At 40.5% G+C, this 7163-nt stretch overlaps 1 long non-coding RNA gene across 4 annotated transcripts; it reads left to right on the top strand.

Annotated features, from left to right (window-relative positions):
* The first annotated feature begins 1554 nt into the window (after positions 1-1554).
* LOC129361602 (uncharacterized) lies at positions 1555-5056 on the top strand. Of its 4 annotated transcripts, XR_008606162.1 has the most exons (6): positions 1555-1800; positions 2777-2876; positions 2972-3166; positions 3750-3799; positions 3900-4057; positions 4510-5056. It is a non-coding gene; the product is annotated as an uncharacterized LOC129361602 (long non-coding RNA). The 4 variants fall into 4 exon arrangements; XR_008606161.1 differs by lacking the exon at positions 1555-1800 and having other exon boundaries at positions 2665-2876; XR_008606160.1 differs by lacking the exons at positions 1555-1800; positions 2777-2876 and having other exon boundaries at positions 2886-3166.
* The last annotated feature ends 2107 nt before the right edge of the window (positions 5057-7163 follow it).

The following is a 7163-nucleotide window of genomic DNA, read 5'->3' on the forward strand; positions in this document are numbered from 1 at the left end:
TGTATGTCAAAGCAAAAGCTGCAAGAGCAAGATTCTCAAAACTTGGAAAGAATTACGCGAGATGTCAGCTTTATAGTCTTTGCCAAGGCAATTGTTACTCAGCTGGCCTCTAATGGAGTTGATGTAAGGTAAATTGTAGAATTTAATTTTTTCCTTGTAGGAAACCTCGACGATAGTAAAGGTTGGTGACCTTGACCATTGTCGAGGTCTCCAGGACGAAGGTGACCTCGTCTTGGAGATCACCCAAGGATATATTTTGCTGATAGAACAGAACATCCATGTCTTCCTAATGTTTGAACCTAAAACATGTTCACTGTGTGATATCTATGCCTGGCTCATTTACAAACACTAGGCTTCCAGAGGACCAGGATATTAAAACATTAAAAATAATTCTACAATGCTTTATTTTTTTAAACCAGTTCAGTATTGCTCTAGCCACACTTTGAACCCTTAACATTTTTTCATGTTATTATTTTATGCTAGAACAGTCCAGTCCAGTCTCCAAGCCAGTACGCATGAGTGGGCCCCCCTTGGGTTTGTAGTAGGCCATATGGGTAATGAGTGGTCATGGGTTTTATCTGGGCAAACCTCATGGGACACATATGGTTAACTAAAATGGGACCCCTATGGGCTGGCCCATTTGGGCTAAATGTATGGGCCCTATTCAGCAACAATGTGGGCTAACTGGAAATGGGACAGAAATGGGCAACACTATTTGGGGCCCATGTGGTTTCAGTATCATGGGCCCCACATGAGAAGCCCAATGTGGGCTGTCCACATTAAACTAACATGACATGAGCATGGGCTAACCATACATGGGTTGGACCTGGGCAGGAAAATGTAGCCCCTAGTACTTTTTTTCATGGTCTAAATGGGACAAAATTGTAGAACATTTTAATCGACAATGTGGTTACCCTGTCACTTTCAAACTTTTCACTGTATGTCAAAGCAAAAACCAGTTCAGTATTGCTCTTGCTACACTTTGAACCCCTAACTTTTTTTTCATTTTATTATTGCAGTCTGAATGTCTTAAAACATTTTTTTGAAATAATCTGTTTGAAATATATACGTAAACTCATATTCTGGTGCTTACTCAAAATTAAGCACAGAGTGGTCATGGTTGAGCTTTAGTCCTTGTTTTATTTTTAATAATAATAACTTTTTATTTTATTTTTATTATTATTTTTTTATCAATTGGATGTTTAGACATCCATAGAGTTTACTGCAGCCTGTTCGCAGCAAGATTTAAATTTTTATTTGGACAAATAGTTCAGATCAGACCATTGTGAAAAATATCACAAAATGTTTAGAAAATAAACAAAACTCATTAGCAAGTGAGAGACAAGAGTAAAATTTTGAGCATCTGTTTTTTCATATATTTGCAAACATTTTCCAAGTCATCAGTATAAATAAAAATAAAAATAAAAAAACATAACATTTCTGTTAATGATTCATTTGGTTCCAATTACCTTTTTGTTCATTGTTTGCTCTGAGGCACCGTTGCCAATAAAGGTTGGTGAATTGAAGTACCGTAGGCACTTTACACATCCACTGAAGAAAATAGTTCCAAAACATATTTGAATAAGGAGGACAACGAAATGTATTTATTTACATTGAGAACTTTTGCTACATCGGTTTTACATTTGTTAAACCGATGTAGCACTCTCAAAAATTAATCTTGTGTTTCTTGGAAAACGTAAAATGACCCGCGGATGGATATGGGGTTTCAAAATCAAGCCTGTTCTCTTCATCAGTCCGTTGGCGCGGAGTCTGCCTGTTGGCTGATCTACGAAAGAATCTGTAAGTACATTTCTTCTGTTTTACCTAGTACCAAATTTTAGGGAGAGATTTTAAATCGCTTGTTAAAAAAATTGTTGCTCGTAACAAATCGGACGACAGTATCCCAAAAGAGGCTTAATTGTTATTGTTATTTTTGCTTTTCTTTAGGGTGATACTTTTTCTGATATTGCTAACACACACAGCTACACACAATAAGCAGATTTTAGTGCAGACCGATTTCAAACGCAGCGTTGTGGGCCAAACCATTTTCAAATACCGCCGCCATTCTATTTGTTGAGCTGCCATTGGTTCATTTGAGCGCCAACGAGGCAGAATGAAATCGGTTCACTGAAGAATCTATGTTGCTAGCAGAGGTTGTTACAAAGTGTCTGGACACAATAAAACCATTTGTATGATTTAAAAAGAGTAACTATTGTGCTTTCATTCTATGTACTTGGGCTTTTAATAATCTTTCTCACAGTCACATCAGCATGCATGGGTGGGTCTCATGTATGGATTCAGGCTGGTTTGGCTGGGACCCATGCAAGATTATTATTGTCGTTTTTTTCAATAAAACTGCATTGAATCGTTTAGCTTTGGGCTATATAGGTAATGATAAGAGGGCATGGGTTTTATCTGGGCCAACTGCGTGAGGCTCATAAGGTTAACCGAAATGGGACTCATATTGTTGGCTCAATTGGGTTAAATGTATGGGCCCAATTCAGCATTAACGTGGGCTAACTGGGCATGGGACAGAAATGGGAACACTATATGGGGCCCATGTGGTTTCAGTATATTGGGCCTAAAAGGTTTTTTGTAAATAGGATGAAGGCATTGTAGTTCATATTTTTAAATTCTTTTTTAAATTGTTGTGTGACACTTTAAAGCGTTTTGTTATGTCATAGTTTATTTCAATCTGCCGCTATTGTGTTGGTCTAGAGTAGTCATCAGTGTCAGGGTTCCTGTGTGTGTATGTGAGTGTCGCATCTTATTTCAGCGAGGATCTTTGTGAGGAGCCCGTGGAGCTTGGCACAGGTGGAGGAGCAGCAGAATCTTCAGTCTACGCTAGATTGACTGCTAGATGGTTGCATACACCGGTAGTCACTCTGGCCTCTCCTGTTGTGAACAGTTTTCTGAGAACGTTTCTGTGTCTACTAGAAGTCACCTGGTCTCTGTGTTTGTTCGATCCTAGGGGTTTTGTCGCCTCATTCGAGAACTCACCAGTGAATACCTGCCTGCTCGCTCCGCCGATTCCACTGCCTCCACTCCACCCTTCGAGCTTCCAGCTCTCTTCCATTCCCACCTCGCATTTACCTTCAGAACCGCTGCACACCCTCTCTCAGGAACCTGGCATCTCACACCCACGCCTCGAAAGACCCGCACCGAAGTAAGCCTGTTCCTGTTTCCCCTCCGATCACTCATTCTAAGCCCGTCATAACTAAGTTCTCGTTTCAGGCCAACCTGGTCGAGTGGTCCTCACCCTTCCGCTGATGTCCGGGAAATAGATTTTATTTTGTCCTGTTGTAAATAAATCACTCACTCATCCCTATCCAACGTGTGGTTACTGCATGTGGGTCCGTAAATTGAAACCCATCATGTCAATCAGTGGCCAAGCCTGAAACAAATATTGAAAGATGAAGAAATTATTTTTGATATTTTTGCAATATTTAGCTAGCAGTTATGTGAAATGTACTTATATTTAATTGTAGCTCTAATTTTTTTATATGTACAATGTTTTTAGGCTTTATTAGTTACATTTATAGTGATTTTCTAAACTTCTCTTAAGAGTAATACTACTGTCTTAGTCCTGTCACGTTAACAAAGAAATTAGGATAATTGCAAAACTGTTCAGTGTTTACAATATAAGGCTTCAGTAGTTAATCTATACAAAGGCTGTTTTGCCTTAATTTTTTTATTTTTTTGAAAAGTCTAAATGTTATATTGCACTAATAAAATATATATTTTTGCAGGCTTCAAGAGGATCAGCGTGTGAAGATCACTTTATAATGATTTGAAAAAGGTAGATTAATATGTTAGTAAAATTAAGCACATAAGAGTGATATAATAACAAACTGATGAACAAAACAAAATGTTGTCCTGTTATTGTCATTGTACTTAAGGTTGCCATGGCTACAGAAATTGGAGGAGCATCCTTAGATGACACAATACAACCAGCTGTGCGATTCCTCATGTCCCATGAACTGGAAGTCCAGTTCAACCTTTTTGGCCAACATTGGAAACAAGCTCTTGGACCTGCGTCTCTTTGATGTTTTGTATGGTAAATATCAGTTTTTATTGTCAGAGTAACTTTTTTTTTTCACTTTTCTTTCTTAAACATATTTTATTTATTTTGGTTGTTTGTTATTTTTAGTAATGTTTTTAGGTTAAAAATTGAGTCTTCAATTTTTGGTTTTATTTGAACAGTATTCTTTCACTGTTGTTAAGAACTTAAAAATTTGAAGGTAATATTGTTTGCATTTCAAACAATATTAAAATAACCACAAAACCACGATAGAACCTAGTAGTTGATTTATATAGATGGATATATTTTAAATTTACAGTAAGAATATAGTTTCTGTACATAATAATGATGACTCAAGAGTCCTTTTGATTATGGCATATCTCTGCAAGCATTTTTGCCCCATGAAGGGGGAGATGCAAATCTCATGAATGTTACATTGTGCTAAAATGAAACACTAATACAATTTCTACCTTTGCTTGTTATTTCAGGGGACTTAAAAGAAATTATCCATCTACAGAATCACACAAGCATACAGCAAAGACTCTCGAAGTGGTTTACTGGAGCCCGAGTGGAAGTGGAAATAGACTAGAGAGACTGCCAGTTCAAACTCAGGTTGGGGAGGTCTTTCAAGATGGACAGTTTCAGTAAAGTATGAGAGATTTCAAATTTAAGCATGCATATGGCATGTAGGTTATTTTTTAAAAATGTTTAACAAAAATGTATTGTGAAAGATCTATATAGGTGTGTATATTCACATTGTGTGTATCAATGTGAATATACGTGTATAAAGTTATATAGATAGTATTTAGATGTATACATTTATAGACCTGTAGGAAAATATGTAGGTGTCTTTATTTGTGTGCATCTATAGATATATATTTATAGATCTGTTTATAAGTTTGTTATAGTAAACTAGCTTCTGTTATTTTCAAAGATGTCGTGAATAATTGCAGATTTCTTTTTGTGGCACCATTCCCTGAGTATTAATGAAGTTCTAATAATTGCTGTAGTGAGGTAAAAAATAACTCCTGACAATATTTTAAATTACCAAATAAAAGCCTTGAGCAAAATAAATTTTTCATCTCTTTTTTATTTTTTATTTGAACACGTTTTAAGCTAGACTTTGGATTGTTGATCAAGATTGCATATCTATGAATGTAATTCACATCCAGGTTAGATGAGAATTGTTCCTACAGGATTAAGGCATCTGGGTCCCGCTGAAAACCCAGTTAGCACCCATTGAAATCAACCTGGGCAAACCCATGTGGGGCCACCATGGAAACCGTGGACAAACCCACTTGGTACCCATATTCTAGCCCAGTTCAGACCCAATTGGGACCCAGGTAAATATTCCTGACAGCACCCTAGTGGGCCACAGATGAGCCTCATGTAAGTTAACCACATGGGCCCCACTGAAAACCCAGTCAGCACCCATTGAAATCAACCTGGGCAAACCCATGTGGGGCCAACATGGAAACCGTGGACAAACCCACTTGGTACCCATATTCTAGCCCAGTTCAGACCCAATTGGGACCCAGGTAAATATTCCTGACAGCACCCTAGTGGGCCACAGATGAGCCTCATGTAAGTTAACCACATGGGCCCCACTGAAAACCCAGTCAGCACCCATTGAAATCAACCTGGGCAAACCCATGTGGGGCCACCATGGAAACCGTGGACAAACCCACTTGGTACCCATATTCTAGCCCAGTTCAGACCCAATTGGGACCCAGGTAAATATTCCTGACAGCACCCTAGTGGGCCACAGATGAGCCTCATCTAAGTTAACCATGTGGGACCCACTGAAAACCCAGTCAGCACCCATTGAAATCAACCTGGGCAAACCCATGTGGGGCCACCATGGAAACCGTGGACAAACCCACTTGGTACCCATATTCTAGCCCAGTTCAGACCCAATAGGGACCCACGTAAATATTCTTGACAGCACCCTAGTGGGCCACAGATGGGCCTCATGTGAGTTAACCATGTGGGCCCCACTGAAAACCCAGTCAGCACCCATTAAAATCTACTTGGGCAAACCCATGTGGGGCCACCATGGAAACCGTGGACAAACCCACTTGGTACCCATATTCTAGCCCAGTTCAGACCCAATTGGGACCCAGGTAAATATTCCTGACAGCACCCTAGTGGGCCACAGAAGGGCCTCATGTGAGTTAACCACATGGGCCCCACTGAAAACCCAGTTAGCACCCATAAAAATTTACTTGGGCAAACCCATGTGGGGCCACCATGGAAACCGTGGACAAACCCACTTGGTACCCATATTCTAGCCCAGTTCAGACCCAATTGGGACCCAGGTAAATATTCCTGACAGCACCCTAGTGGGCCACAGATGGGCCTCATGGGAGTTAACCATGTGGGACCCACTGAAAACCCAGTCAGCACCCATTAAAATCTACTTGGGCAAACCCATGTGGGGCCACCATGGAAACCGTGGACAAACCCTTTTGGGACCCATATTGCCTGCCCACTTATATCCCATATGGGGCCCACCTAGGTGTGCTGGCTGGGAGGTGGCCTTAACATGTAGGGAACAGACAATGTTCCCTGAATGTTTACACGAGGTTCCGGGAGCCATGTTTGTCCTAAATGGTGACTTGAGCTGATTGCCTCATATTTTCCTCCTTATTAATATTTCAAATCATAAACAAACAATTAGTTCTGTTCATTTATTCAGCAGTGTTGGGTGGCACCTCGGAGCCTGGCAGCAGTTTCACAACTCCCAGTTCGCATTTATCAAAACTGGGGCGGACGCACGGGCTTCACCCGCACGCCCGCGCACACACACACACACACACACACACACACACACACACGCACCGGGAGGCCGCTTTGCGATTAGGAGAGAATAAGTTCTTTATGAAAGCACTCGGAATCAGCACTTTTTGGTCCGCAGGGACCGCTGGAAAGCAGAGGCTGCCACAACCAGACAAACGGCAATCTCACAGCCGGGAATCCTGCGGCCAATTATTGAGAGAAAACTGGCATATCCATTCACAGCGGGATGTAGTAATTATGTCTCAAAATCACACGGCATTCATCTCTCCAAACGCAATTCAGCAGCGGAATAAATAAGCAGGTCCGACTGTGGACTGCCGATTGCTTAGAGGAGATGTAAATA

The sequence above is a fragment of the Poeciliopsis prolifica genome, unplaced genomic scaffold (genome assembly GCF_027474105.1).
Source record: "Poeciliopsis prolifica strain line A6 unplaced genomic scaffold, Auburn_PproV2 SCAFFOLD008, whole genome shotgun sequence".
Classification (NCBI taxonomy): Eukaryota; Metazoa; Chordata; class Actinopteri; order Cyprinodontiformes; family Poeciliidae; genus Poeciliopsis; species Poeciliopsis prolifica.